We start from the raw sequence: 10,712 nt of genomic DNA on the forward strand, positions 1-10,712 counted from the left end.
ATTTTCATTTTGGTTCCTCAGAGTCTGGGTGGCAACTACAGACTGAGACTTTCCTCTTCCCGGAATTTCCTAGTCTGGCCACTCTACCTAAACTCCCTGTCTGGCTACTGGCCAGTCAATGTTTTATTAAACCAATATGTGTGACAAATCTTTTTTTTTTTTTTTGGCGGTTTTTGTGGGTTTATTTAAACACAAATAAAACATGCACGCAAGCCATCTACTCATTCTCTTCGCTGCGCAGCCTGGCGTTGGGATTGGTGACTCTGATGGCCAGCTGTGCTGCTCTTTCTACGATGGCTTTTCGGTTCTTGGAGGAAACACTGTGAGCGATCTCACACAGTAAGACTTATTGCACATCAGTAGCACCTCCAGCTCCTTGATGTTGTGGACCAGAAACTTCCTGAAGCCACCAAGCAGCATGTGCTTGGTTTTTTTGTTGCTCCCATAACCAATGTTGGGCATCAGGATCTGGCCCTTGAATCTTCCCCGCACCCTGTTGTCAATACCTCTGGATTCCCGCTAGTTTCGCTTAATCTTCACATATCGATCTGATTGGTGCCGGATGAACTTCTTGGTCCTCTTTTTGACAATCTCGGGCTTCACCAGAAGCCAGAAGGCAGCCATAATGCCGCAAAGGAGATGACAGCAACCTCGCAGGTGGCGATGAGGAAGAAGGAAGGACTGCGTGATAAATCTTTACAGGGTACAAGAACATTATCCCACAACACAGAAAAAAAAATAAAAGAAAACAAACAAACAAAAAAACAATTCTGATGGTGATCAGGTCAAGGTATGTAAAAATAAAGAATGCCTCCAAAGCATTCCTACTTTAGTGTCAATTTAATGTTTAAAGTGGAAAATATAATGGAGGAATGGTTGGTACAAATTTCTCTTTCTAATTATAAAAAAAATCAAGAAAGTACAACTTGATACAGAGACATGTTTCTCATCGTGCAACTCATTTAGTGATGGGATTCAGATTAGAATTAGAATCAAAAGCTGTTTTCATTGCATGTTCTTGGCCCAGTGAAGGGTGTGGGTTCATGGGGAATATGAACTTGAGTTGAGGTACTTTCAGAGGCCAGAAGAGAGCATCCCATACTCCGAAGTGTTGAGACATGGGCGCTGAAAAACAAACTTCATTCTTGTTGAAGGGCAGCTGTCATCTCTCCACCCCACATTTCCCTTTCTTCGATGTTAGTTATTTGAGCTTATGAACTTGTCACTGCCACAGCTGTGAGAAAGCATTTTGACGTGCTATCAAGATATTTCTTTTCCATTCTGCTGCAAGTGTTGGATATTTATTTAAGTGGTAAATGCAGACATTCAATTTACACTTATTCATATCACTGGTATATATGAATTAAATGCTCTGCTTAAAAGCCACATTTCAAGGAACTGTACATGGCTTGGACAGTGCTATCTGAAATTTTTTAAAAAAATACTGTGTATTTATGCAACCTCACAAAGCCGTTGCAAACGCTTTTGATGACATAGATCTTGTTTACTCAGAGTTTAACTGTTGATAGTTTTTATATTTTGAGGACATCTGCAGTTTTCAGAAACCCCGATGCCATAGAAAGAAAACTTTAGTATTTCTATACTGCTAGACTGAGAAAATACCAAGAATTGAATTTTAGGGTTTCCTTTTTTAGATAATTCAGCGTCAATGTAGAGTTCTGTAAGTTTAATCAAGGGAAATCAAAGAAACATAAAGTAAATGCTTCAGTTCAGACACCAGCACTTAGATAAAAGACTGTGTAAATATGGACTTCTAATTTTATTGAAATTTAAATGAGTTTAGTACACATTTGATTTAAGGTCTATTAATTAAGGTGGGTGTCTTGCAAATTGTAAATGGCAATGAGTGCCTTTGCCACATATAGTTGGAGCTTACAGCATTCCTTTGAAGAAAATGAAGAATAAATCTAAGCCAATTAAAATACTGTATATTTAATTATAAATATTGTAAATAAAATTAGGTGACTCTAGATTATACATTTTAACATATGTTAGAATTACATTTCATGATTCATCATAGCTATTTGCCAGCCATCCCATTACTCTAAAATGTGTCTCTTGAACAAGCTAGTACCATCTCTACTAGAAAGATAGGTAAAGCTCAAGGGAAAACAGCCTAGTTCACAACAAAGGGCAATGTGTTTGAGAGGTACATTGTTAAATGTGGTGTGTAAGAAGAGGTTTGGGGACACTCAAACTATGAAATTGCAATTTTTATATTAGAAATTCTTGTACGAGGAGAAGACAGACAGAAGTGGTTTGTGGTGGGGGCTAGAGAGTTGGCAGTTAAGAGCACTCGTTGCTCTTGCAAGGATCTGGGATCAGTTCCAGGCACCGACATGGCAGCTTACAACTGTCTGTAACTCTAGTTTCAGAGACTCTGAAAGTCTCTTCTGGTTTTTATGAGCACTGGACACACATTGTGCACATGTATAACATAACATGTTCTGTGTATGAACACAGAAAGCAAGTTAAAATTTAGAAAGTAAAAGACATAAGTTCTGGTAGTTGCTGTTAAGATATGTAGCATTGCATATAGCGCCTTCTTGTCTAAAGCCATGAAAATTCTCGGGAATTATAGTTTCTGACCTTTTTTGTTCTTTATAAAGCAAGTGAAAGCTACATTGATAGAATGTCTGTCTTGAGCCTATACCATATTAATTATGGTGGTTTTAGTAAATATGAATATGCACACTTAATTTCATATTCTATGTGAGTCAACTTTCTGTTGCTGTAACAAAACACTTAAAATAATCATTTTTGAAAGATTAAAGGTTTATCTTACCTCCCAGTTTTGGAGATATCAGTCTATGTTCCCTTGAACATGTTGTTTGGGACTGTGGTAAGGTAGCAAACACATCTTTCTAGGGAGTTCACAGTTAATAATAGCGTCTTCAGAGACCTGTTCCCAGGGACATAAATTTCTTCCTCATAGCTGACGTTTTTATAGAGGGTCAAACACCTCTGAATAGCACCATAAATCTTTTGGCCTTTGTGGGATGGTACCCTCAGCATCCTCTAGTACCCTCAGACCTACTCATGGGATTCATGTGGGTTTTGAAAATGTCTGCTAGCAGCCTTGAACTGTCTTTCTGATTGACATGGTTTCCAGGAAAAACTTACTGATGATCAGATTGGAAGTCTAGTGTACCCAACATTTCCATGACTTCACAACTTCTGCAGGGGCCTCAGAGGTAATGCAACTAGTCTAAAATTAGGATAGAAACTTAGCTCTTCCAAGATTAAAAAAAAAAGTCCCGAAGACACAGAAAGCCTAAGAAGTGGGGACATAACTCAGTGACAAAGTATTAGTTTGACATATGTAAAGCCTTTGACTCAGTCCCCAGCACAAAAATAAATAAATAAATGAATAAATAAATAATCTCAAACCAGACAAACACCATGATGTTTCAAAGAAAAAGCGTGCTGCAGCAGTGTTTACCACAGCACACAAGGCCACTTAGGTTCTCCCCACTATTTCCCAGGTTTTCTTCTGGATTTCATTTTTGTTATCCAAAGCAACAATTTGCTCAGGGCAGATTTCATTAGCATTTGGGTTGATAATGTACTGTATGCAAATAGGATATGGGAGCCTCCATTGAGAAAAGAAATGCCAATCTCCTTTAGGAGGCTAATCTCCATTTGCAGCTACTTACCCATGTCAACGCTGCTCTACATGACTCCTCCGGCCAGATGCATGATGCCCTGCAGAGGACCATAATAGTGAGTTGTTAATTTTATTGTCCGTGGCAGTATCAAAGAATGGGGGTATCAGCCCAGGAGCAGGAGAAGACAGCCAGCTGTGAAGCAGTTAACTGCCCACCTTCCCTCTGGAATGGTAAAAGGCTTTCAGAGGCTACTACACAAACTTTAGAATTGAATATTCATGCTACGCAAGAAACCAGCCATAAATTTACATTTTAATAGCAAAAATACAGTAACGTAGGAATGGAAGAATCATAACTTCCAGACAAGGCACAAGGCAATAAAGTAAATGCTTCACAAAACTGGCTCAACTTTAATAGATCACTATCAGAAACAGAAATCTCTTTGTTCTTTCCTGGGTCCAGAACTGTTCTTAGTATAAGTTGTTCCTAAGCCCATCTTTATTTAATTAGATACACTCAGGCCTTATCACCTAGTATTATAGCAACAGTTTGTTGGGCACTGTCAGAGAGTGAATGCTCCACACAAGGAAACTTCACAGAAATGGAAGCAATACAACCACAGTGCAAAACTTCATACAAATGAACCACTTTGCTGAAAACACTCCTAAACTGCATTATGCTATCTAAGATGGCATGTGTCAAATAATTATGGCTTTTTTTTAATGGTGTAGTTTTTTTCCACAGACCTGCCAGATGAAATGAGGACAGAGATGAACTTTCTCCAGTTCTACCACAGCGACAGGCCCTGTAATCACCGGTGGCAAGGCCTGTTCCTAAGGCATTGTCATCTGTCGGTCTCAGACTGTCCCTGCTGTAGTGTAGCCAAAATGTCACCACTGTGACTGTCACCCACTTTTGCTTGTGACTGGAGGATGTTAGGGGGATACCCAGTCACTCTCTTAGAGGGGCCATTTACTCTGAAGCCACTTTTTGAGTGGAGTGGTCTGCCAGCTTCTATCGTGAAGTCACGTCACTGAAATACCTTTTCAGATCTCCTGTCATGTCACAGAGATTTTCTGTGGAAACAGATCTTTCATTTATTACTTCTAGACACACGTTCCTTAAAAATGGAGAAATTCATGAATAGTCAGCTAAAGAATAGTATGCGTGACACATGTTATGGAGTGTTCTTTATAACAGAAGGAGCCAAGATACTTCTCGAGTAGATGATCTGCATATAGCCCACTGGCTGTCCTGAGATGTGCACACTTGGATGAGCATCGGTAAGAACACAGCTAAAGAGTAAATTCTGAGAAAGACCAGACAGATGGGCCTTTCACTCCACACAGTGGTTAGATGGCTGGTTCCTTATTACTAGGCTGCCAAGTGTTACTGTGACTATTTATTTTAGACCTCCCACCCCTAATTGACCCCTTTCAATTTATTATGATTTGGCAGCATCTTTACTCAAGGTTGTTGTTACTTTCCATGAAGCAGAAATCCCAAAAGTAAAATGGAAGAACTTACTGCAATGGCATGAGCATAATTCTCAAAAAGAAAGATTAATATTGAAAAAGTACCCAAAGTCACTTTTAAAGTCCAAGTTGTGGACTTTAAACGGTACAAAGAGAGCTTTAGAAAACCTGCTTATGAAACACTAATAGCTCTCTTGATGTAGGTGGGTCTTCTGTCTATGTGTTACTTTCATTGGTTAATAAAGAAATTGCCTTGGCCTTTTGATAGGCCAGCCCTTAGGTGGGTAGAGTAGACAGAACAGAATTCTGGGAGAAAAAAAAGCAGTCAGGCAGATGCCATGGAGCCAGCTGCCAGGTCAGACATGCTGAATCTGTCCTGGTAAGCCACGACACCTTGGTGATACACAGATTACTAGATATGGGTTAAACGAATATGTAAGAGTTAGCTAATAAGAGGCTAGATATAATGGGACAGGCAGTGTTTAAATGAATACAGTTTCTGTGTAATTATTTCTGGGGCTAAGCTAGCCATGCAGGAGCTGGGCCAGATGAAAAGCAGGCCTGCTCATGTCATCACTATACTCTCTCTTATCTTGGGAGCCTTTAGCCCGTTGTTACTGGATGAAGTTCTTTAGAACCATTGATCCCATTAAAGCAGACTCCGTTAATGTTTATGCATTCAGGTGACACTGCACATGTGAAGCAGAAAAAAATAAATGGTTATAGGGTGAAGCTATGAACTCTCAAAGATGTACTTTCTCGAGCAAGGTTCAACCCCCTAAAAGTTAACTAATTTTCCATACACCACCAACAACTGGGTACCGAGGGTTCACATAACTGATTGCATAGGACACGTTTGTCATTCAAATTACTGCATTTGTCTGACAGAATCTGTGTAGTGAATCCTTTCATTTGAAAGACATCTTTTAAACATCATGATTATAACACAAAAATAAAACATATGACCAAAATTTATTGATTTGCCCCAAATAGAACCATATCAGTGGACCATAGCATGCTAGTTGGGAGCCAGGTCCTATCTTCTACTGAGCTGTAACCACGTGATTGGCACAGATATTCTGATTATGCTACTGTCCTTTGTTTCTACTCCTAGGCAGCCTAGTCTGAATATGGTTTCATTTGAGACATGCCAAAATATTCTATATTGTTCTCAAGATAGATACTATGTCATCAGTTAAAATTAAATCTGTGGCATCTTTCAACAGCTGTCAATTTAATAAAGTAAGAATGCAGATGCTTTTGTGAGGACCTTGGGCCTCTACAGATGTCCACTAGCATAAAGATGCTGTACCTTTTATGATACTTTCCCCTTTAGTCTTCCCTGGACTTGTCCTTTCTTCCTTAGCATAGTCAGACTACATAATAGTAATACTAGTAACACTGTCTGGTCAAAGTGAGGGAAATTTAGTTTATTTCTTTTCTGATCATCTTTATATAGCTTTTCACTACATAAACTTGGGCTTCTTGCAGTTGTAGAGAAGAATGAGAATGTTTAATACAAACAAAAAAACTATTTCCTTTGGATTTACAAATATTCTGAAAGGAATACAATGTTTCTGTTTATTAGTATTTTATCATGGGTAATCAGAGCAGTATGAGTGAATGACTCTTGGATGTGGTTCCTGGAATTGGTTTCCTTGGATGCCAAGCAAATAATCATGAACTGGGAAGGTTAAACCAACAGACATTTTTGCTTATGGTTTTGAAGTCTAGAAGTCAAATATTGCAGTCAGTAGACTATGCTTCCTTATGCCTCTAAGGGAGACTTTCTGTTGTCTTTTTCCTACATATCTGTAACTCCCAGTGTTACTGGGTATTCCTTGGGTTGTGGTTGTTCCTCTCAGTCTATGACTCTTTTATCTTATTGGTGTAGGAGGTCCTTCTGTCTATGTGTTGCTTTCATTGGTTAATGAATAAAGAAACTCCCTTGGCCTGCTGATAGGACAGAACTTAGGTAGACAGGGAAAGCCAAGCAGAATGCTGGGAGAAGGAAGGTAGAGAAAGAGACACTGAGGAGTTGCCAGAGACAGACATGTCGAATCGTTCCCAGTAAGCCACTGCCACATGGTGATATACAGATTAATAGAAATGGGTTAAATGAGTTTAAGAGTTAGCCAATAAGAAGCTAGAGCTAATGGGCCATGCAGTGATTTAATTAATACAGTTTCTGTGTGATTATTTTAGTTCTGGATGGCCAGGGTGATCTAACGGCCTCTTCCTACATCTTATGGGCTTCTTTCTTTTAGGTTTTCCATGTTCAGCCCTTTAAGCTCAGACTTGAGATATGTGAGGATTAAGAATTCTCAGAAACCCTGCTGTTCACCTGTAGAATCTCTTTAGGTCCAAGTCTGATGTTAGTAGGATCCTCCACAAATATTTTCTTGGTTAACCTTAGTTTATTCCAGGATGCTTATGAGAGGGTTATTTGTATACATAATTTGCATTTAGCCATATTATTTCCAATAAGAAGTTGTCTAGTAACAAATTCAGTGGATGATGTAATAAACCACCAGAGGCTTTGTCTCAGTTTGCTTTTTAGAAATCCTAGCCCCATATTTCTTCTGAGTAGTAATAGTTCCTTTCAGGACAGATACAGATGTTTCAGTTACTGGGGACACTCCTACAACCAAAGTCTGTATCAGTCATAGCTGTCTAACAATAATCAATCCAAGAGATAGACAGAGAATGATTTATTTGAAGGAGCCATGTCATGTTGCTGTAGAGTATGGTAGGTCTGAACATATTAGGGTATATTAATACATATTTAGTGCTGATAATAGAGTAGGACTGTGAAGTTGAAAGGTCCTGATCCCAACCAGCGTGCCTCTCCCTGAATAGACAACACCTCCCTTAGTCTATGTAGCATGAGAAAGTCCTGTGACAAAAAAAAAAAGCTCAGAAATTATCAGTTTATAGAGAAGGGATGAGGGAGTGCCCGTAAGCACACATTAACTGACAGTATTGCCAGTGAAACTTACCAAAAGAATAAGAGAAAAAGCAAAAATCCTTACCTGTGGTGTCCCTAGCCAGCCCAAATGTTCTACTTAAAGATTTTTCTCAGTGTTCCACTAAAACATCCCTCTACAGGAGCACTTGTGTTAACTAGCCCTATATGCTGCCTTCCAAAGCTCTGCCCTGCTAACAGAGCTTTCTATAATCACACACACTCTATTGATTTCTTCTGAAGGATTGTATGTGATAATTAAATCATTTCAAATGTTTGACCTTCACACCCTCAAGAATTTTTTGAGATTCCTTATATAGTCTTCTACATTCTAGGACATTTACCTTCAAATAGCTTCATGAATGAGCATTTTCCCTTGATTTCACTTTTTCTCTCTTGTTTATGATTCTGCCCCCTTCTCTCTCTTTCTTTCATCCTTTCTTTTATTCTTGGTTTCTTGTTCTTTTTAGATTCTTAGCTTCTTTTCTAAGCTTCTCTTACTCTTTGCCCTGCTTCCATTTTATACAAGCTACAGTGTCATTTCTTTGTGGAAAATATTGATTTTATTTCTATCTATCTTCTATCATCTATCTATCTATCTATCTATCTATCTGTCTGTCTATCTATCTATCTATCTATCTATCTATCTATCTATATTGACTGAGTTTCTGTCCTACCCTGTCCCCCAGCCATTTAGTCTCCCCAAAAATCACACAGACATCTACATTAATCACAAACTGATTGGCCCATTGGTGCAGACTTCTTATTAACTCTTATAACTTACATTAGCCTATTATTCTTATCTATTTTAGCCACATGGCTCAGTATATTTTTCAGCAGTGTAATCACATCTTGCTACTTCTAGGGCTAGCCAGGATTGCAGAGGGAGCTTCCCCCTTCCCAGAATTCTTCTGTTCTCATTGGCCCACCTCTACTTCCTGTCTGGTTGTCCCACCTATACTTTCTGCCTGGCTACTGGGCAATCATCATTTATTTGAAATATTATTGACAGAATACAGACAATTTTCTCACACTATTTCCCCCTCTTTTTTTAAAAAAGAAAAATATCCATGGTCCATTTTGGGGGAGAATGTGGGCATAGTTTTCCAGGCTATTTCCTGCTGATTAGGGGTGGTCATAATCTTATGGGCTCCTAAAGAAAATTTAGAATTATGGCCAAGTCCTGACTAAAGTATCCTGTGAGGCTTGATCATCTCAATCAACATCTTGAATGTGTTCTGCATGCAGAACTCTGACATCTGGGCTATCCGTTCTTACTAGAGATTTCTAAGGTGGTCTTCCTTCATCAAACCTGATTTTTTTTAACTCAGAATAAATCCACAGCCTCTCATTTCTTGAGGAAACAAAAGCAAATCATCTTCTACAAGTAACACACCTTTTGACTTCAATTTTGATATTAAGGTATTTTCAAAATACCTATCTTGGATTAATTCATCAGCATTTATAAACAAATATTTTTAGCAGCTGTTACTTCTTCCTCAGCATTTAAACAATTCAAAGAGAACATAATAATACACAGTATCCATACTCTTTGTATATTTTTCATCTTTACGTGGCTTTATTTTAACCTCTATTTCTTTTATTTTTAATTTTTGTCTTTTTTTTTTTTGGTTTTTTTCGAGACAGGGTTTCTCTGTGGTTTTGGAGCCTGTCCTGGAACTAGCTCTTGTAGACCAGGCTGGTCTCGAACTCACAGAGATCCGCCTCCCTCTGCCTCCCGAGTGCTGGGATTAAAGGCGTGCGCCACCACCGAATTTTTGTCTTTTTGAGACAGGATTTCTATGTATCTTTGTCCTGGAACTTACTCTGTAGACCATGCTGTCCTTGAACTCACAGAGATCTGCCTGTCTCTGCCTCTAAGTGCTGGAATTAAAGGTGTATGCCACCACACCTTGAACTACCTCTGCCTCCCAAGTGTTGGGATTAAAGGTGTGTGCCACCACATTCAACTACTTTCTCTCTTTTTTTTAAGGACTTTAACCTTTTTCTCCCCCTCCCCCAAGCCTGCATATATTTTTAACACACTGTAAAACATTTAGAGGTATTTTTTTTGTCTTTGAAGCTCTCTTTACTATATATCTCTCTTTTTATGATCACATGAGTCTTTAATTTGCTAAGCAATATGGGGAGGATTAAAGCCGTGGCATTGACAGCTGGATCCAACTCATTCATTCGCTTTCTGAGATTCCAGACTCATGGCTGTGGTACTGGCCAGAGCCATGTTTATTGGCACAACTTTAAGGAGTTTCAAGGTCCCTGCCACTAACAGAAAACATGCGGTCAGCTTTTTATCAACACCATTTAAGTGTTTTGTGGCAGAGTTTTGCAGCTAAAGCTGAGTCAGGAAGTCTCTCTTAGATGAGAGTGCTTGTTTTGCTCAAGCAAGCAGAGAAAACCCAAGAAATTGCTGCTACCAAGAAACCATGCATAATGTTTCTATTATGTGTCTAGAAGTACTTCCCAAGCTGTCTCAGGCTTTATGTGGATACAGTTGTCCATACGTTGGCAACATTTTTGACTGAGATTCTGGCCCACACTGTCCCCCAGCTGTTTAATTCCAAAAGAAATCACACAGAGTCTACATTAATCATAATCTGATTGGCCCATTAGCACAGGCTTCTT

At 38.9% G+C, this 10,712-nt stretch overlaps 1 pseudogene; it reads right to left on the minus strand.

Moving 5' to 3' along the window:
• Positions 1-217: 217 nt before the first annotated feature.
• Positions 218-624, minus strand: LOC121435172 (annotated as a pseudogene).
• Positions 625-10,712: the final 10,088 nt, after the last annotated feature.

The sequence above is a fragment of the Microtus oregoni genome, unplaced genomic scaffold, assembly GCF_018167655.1.
Source record: "Microtus oregoni isolate MIOR12 unplaced genomic scaffold, Mior012 000046F_ref0000063, whole genome shotgun sequence".
Lineage (NCBI taxonomy): Eukaryota > Metazoa > Chordata > Mammalia > Rodentia > Cricetidae > Microtus > Microtus oregoni.